The following is a 5,442-nucleotide window of genomic DNA, read 5'->3' as shown; positions in this document are numbered from 1 at the left end:
ATATGAAAACTCTTCTTAACTCAATTACAACGAACACAAATGGAAAATTTGTGGTGACCTAAAAGTATTCCTAAAAGTATTGCCACACTTTTAGAAATGCAATTAGGCTATACCAAATACTGCAGCTTCTTGTGTATGTGAGACATAGAGACAAAATTTCATATTACACACAAAAGGACTGGCCTGCAAGAAATCTCAACAAAGGTGACAAAAATTTTGTTGCTGAAAGATGTACTTCTTCCATCCTTACACATTAAGCTGGGTTTAATGAAAAATTTTGTCAAAGGAACAAAGATGGACAGGCTTTTAAGTATTTAAGAAACAAATTTCCAAAACTAAGTGATGCAAAAGTAAAAGAGGGTATTTTTGTTGGACCATAGATACATGAACTTGTGAAAGATCCTGCATTTGATGAAGTTTTGAAGGGGCAAGAAAAAGAAACTTGGGAATCTCTCAAGGGAGTGATTTGTGGATTTTTAGGCCACAGAAGAGATGATAACTACATCCAATTGTTAACAGTACTTCTGCAAAAATGCCATCAACTAAGACGTAACATGTCCTTGAAGATTCACTTCCTCAACTCACATTTAGACTTCTTTCCACTTTGTGGAGCTGTTAGTGATGAACATAGAGAAAGGTCCCACCAAGATATTTCTGTAATGGAAAAAAGATATGAGGGTCGTTGGAATGAAGCTATGCTTGCAGATTAATGTTGGTTTATATGTAGGGATGCTCCAGAGCTCGCATACAGGCGGAAAGCAAAAATGGCACAATCGCGCGAAAATATTCCATAATATTCTTTATATTTATTATTTTTTATTGTTTAAAACTGTTAGAATGTAATCTTTATTGAAAAAATTAAATGCACTTTAAATATTATTAAAATAAGTAAATTATATGTCATATTGCTATGTTGTGAATAAGCAAAACCAAAAATTTTTTTGTTGTTGTATATCTCAGAAACTAGAGCTAATAAAAAATTTTCGTTTGCATTTTCGTTTTTCTTACCCCAAAATTAGTATAATTTGACTAAAAAAGTTAAGGATACAAAAAAAATATTTTTTTTGTTGCCCAGTGTAATTGTTACTAACTATATCTATTTTTTTGTTTGAGTTAGATTCATTGTTTTTATTGTAATTATTATCCCTAAGATTAAAATAAAAAATTCGCCGCCGAACTACTCTCGTCGGAGACAAAGGAGTGTTAGAGAGGCTTAAGAGAAAGTCTCTAGAATAAGACATAATAATATTCACAAGTTATAGAAAAAGATATAGAAAAAATAGTCATTGTAAAAAAGAAAAGAACTCACTTGTTCAGAAGCAAAAAACATTTCAAAATAATAATTAACATTTTTGAAATTTCATCGTTAGGTTTTTGCAATTGTTTAAATTTGTCACTCATATTTGTCACTCATCAATAATATTTTGGTCTGATAAATTTTGTGATAGCCTTATTATTTCGGTAATATTTTTACATTTATTGCGATCGAAACAACGATTGAATTGTTAATTTAAAGCTAATTTTTTCTTGTCTAACGTTTTGTATTTATTTGTGTATTTATCTATTTATTTATTTTGTACGCTTCTATTAAACTTTTTTTTACATCTTATTATCTTTTTATGAATGTATAAAAGTTGCTCTGATTATATTACTCGTCGTTTCGTTATTAATATTATCGTTGTAGTTGTTGATGTTACTGTTATTATAATATTAACTGCTTGTTACTTATCATTATTATAGTTTGAAAATTACATTCTAGCTAAACAAAAATACTGGTTTGAAACAATTCGATGACGATAACAACATTTTTGACCTGCCATTTTTTCAGGTTTTCAGCGATTCTCAAAATTTATTTAAATAATTAAATCGTTTTGTTTTTCCCAGTATTAAAAAACATTTATTTACGTTTTATTTTAATTAAGGAAATTAATTTGAAGAAATTAAAATCAATGGATCCCTCCATCGCTTTTAAAAAAATGTATCTGGTAAGCTTGTACGTTAGAAAATTTATAACTTGTAATATTGATTAATTGATTGAATTTTTCACAAATGAGCAACTTGATTGAAAAAAGTGTTCTTAATGTTAACATGCCTGATAAGTTGCCCCAAGTGTTATTTATTATATTAGGGACAAAACTAACATTGTAAAAATCTTTGATAGCAGTTTTATTTTACAGGAAACAGGCAAGAGCTCTGACCTTATGTTGCATTCTCGCTTATTGAAATCTTTACCGGAAAGGGGAATTGATATTTTGAACAGAATAACGACGGTTGATTTTAGCGTAGTAGACGAAGAAGTATAGGTGAAACTTTTGAAAATTATTAAAGGGGCGCTCAATTATATTGGCCATTTCGTTTCATTTCATTTTTTAAAATATTGGTATTTTACAGAATTTTTGCTGTCAAACGAATTTTTTTAAATTTTTTTTTATATAAACAATTTAGAATATTTAAACAAAATAGTTAACACATCAAAATGTTTTGTGTGGTTAATTTTAATAGTTGTCATATTTTAGACGTTTTTGAATTATATACAATTCTAAATCACTTTTTATTTCCAACCATATTTGCCAATAAACTCTCATTAAAATTTTTACAAAGGCGATAAATGGCAATAATTCAACAGGTTTTTAAAAAAGCAAATTTGCTATTAGCATTTGATTGTTTTGATAACTCAACATAAACTTTGTTTCTTTTATGGCAATTTTAAAATAATGTTCGTTACTACAGACAACGATGTTATAACTTCAATGATCTCTATATTTCCAACACCAATGTTGTAGCTTCCAAGATCGTCAAGTTATTATTATTCCGTAGGTTTATGATTTCCGATAGACGAACACAACTGCTTTAAACGCAAACTTGGCTGAACGTTTATTTGAATTCCAGCAGTAATTGAAACACTTATCTAATCCTAGCAACTACATAAATCACATTTATGACCTCGTTTCAAACCTCTCTGTTAACCTCGCTATTTGCAACCACCTACATAGCTTCTACAGTAGATTTTTACAATCCTCTATGATATGAAAAGATTCTATTGTCTACAATCATAAATAGCGAAAATATCAAATATAACAAGATAACAATAATTAATTACAACGTAGTTCAATCATTTCCGCAGTTATAACAATATGGTTGAAAGGCCAATATCTATAAAGGGAAACCAAGAATGTCAAGTCCGATGTTAGAAATAAAGACTTCGCAGCTACATTCGCCATTCGATTTCTTGAAGTTATAATTTGGAAAGATTTTATAATTTGAAAAACTTTTCAAGCATTATTTTAGAAGAGATACATACGCAAGTGTAGCGATGTGCAATCCTTTTTAAAATTATTAATGAATGCTAGTAAACGCTCCCTGCAATCATTTTAATTGAAGTGGTGCTTTTTTCAGTATGCACTGCACAGTATAGGTATACATTCTCTCCTGTAATTTTAGTGGAAAAAATATTTTATTTATAAAATTCTTTTAAATTTTGGGAACATTATTTTTTTGTTAATTATTAATATTTGAATGTTAAATAGAAGTTAATGATGGTTTTAGAATTAACGTGTGAAAATTGTGTGCAAACTACTTTAAAACAATTCCTTTATTTCAAACGAGCAATATATATATGCATATATATATATATATATATATATATATATATATATTATTACAAAAATTTATATACAGCGCTTTTTAATTGTTGAAACTCAAAAGCGATACTGAGTCATAGACAAATAAGACGGACGTTCATTGTGCAAATAAATAAGTTTTAAGCTGACTCTCAAATTGTAAATATGGTAGGTAAGGGTCACATAAGTAAGGAGGTAAACCATTCCAAACAACCGGGCCAAGAACCGCAAAGTTGCGGGAACCCGTCGCTAACTTTGTAGTCGAGATAAAAAATAATTTGCGCTCGGTTGATCGGAAGGAATATTTTGAAAAATGAGATTTGTATGATTCCAATCTACCAATGAGATAGCGAGGTGCTGCATTATTGACACATTTTAACATCAAAACTGCTAACTTGAAGAAAACACGTTTCTCAACCCTCAACCAGTGCAACTTATTCAAAATAGGCGTAACATGATCGAACCACCCAAAACCAGCTTGGCCGAACGATTCTGTATTGACTGAAGCTCTGAAAAAGACCTTTAGATGACACCATAAAAAACCATTGCAATAGTCCAGTCTGGAAAAAACGAAAGAGGAAATCAAACTTTGAAAAACAGACGTGTTTAGTGATTTTTTGACATTGCGTAATAAACGCAGTTGGTTGGAGCAGACCCTCACTACATTATTAATATGTAAATTCATCTTTAGGTTTGAGTCAATAACAACTCCAAGACTACAGACAGATGTGGAAAAATCAATGATGTCATTGCCTATACAGATCGATGAAATTTTGACATTTAACAGCTGCTGCCATGGACCAACCGGTAATATTTGTGTCTTAGATAGATTTAACTTTAACTGATTCATACTCATCCAATAGCTAATTTTGATAAGACAATCAATCAGTTTATTCAGAGAAGCATCAATCGAATCATACGAGATACCAATAATTGAATATCATCAACAAAGGCGTGGGAGCTGAACTCATATTTTTGAATGATATCAAAAACATCAGCAGTGTACATTAGAAACAACATGGGTTCTAACACAGATCCCTGTGGGACACCAATATATATATATATATATATATATATATATATATATATATATATATATATATATATATATTTCTATATATATATATATATATATATATATTTCGGAACGAGGTTTTCTTTAATACAAACATTATTGAAGATATATGCCCATTTTGCATTAATGACTTTCTTTAATGAACACTCAACAAGTCTGAATTTATTAAACTCGTATTTATTTAAAACAATAGACATGGTAAGGCTAACAGCGCTGTTTCGGGAAGTCCATCTTCAGAGCCTATGAAAATAAGAATAGCATGAAATATTTTTATAAAATTAGAGTGCATATTAAATGTATGTGTAATAAAATTATTAAGAAAATAACGAGAAACCACGAAGGTAATGTTCGCGACGGTTTTGGTGTATCTAACAGGCGGAACCAATATTGTCAAATTGGCTGAACAGTACAAAGGTAATGTTCGCGACGGTATTGGTGCATCTAACTGGCGGAACCAATATTGTCAAATTGGCTGAACAGTTTGAACTAATATATTTTCGTTTAATAATATTACACGGAATAATTAAAAATTTAATTTTATTATATAAGCATTTGCGTCTCGTTAATTTTTGGAAACGATACGATATCGGCTACGATGAAGCGTATCTAACAGGCGGACTCAATCATGTCAAATCGGCTGAACGGTTTGATCTAATAAATTTTCGTTTAATGAAAATACACGGAATTATTAAAAATTAATTTTGTTACATAAGAATTTGCGTCTCGTTATTATTTTGAAAACGATAC

The sequence above is a fragment of the Helobdella robusta genome, assembly GCF_000326865.2.
Source record: "Helobdella robusta unplaced genomic scaffold HELROscaffold_15, whole genome shotgun sequence".
NCBI classification, from domain to species: domain Eukaryota; kingdom Metazoa; phylum Annelida; class Clitellata; order Rhynchobdellida; family Glossiphoniidae; genus Helobdella; species Helobdella robusta.
The sequence above is the reverse complement of the archived record's forward strand: the minus strand, read 5'-3'. Positions refer to the sequence as shown.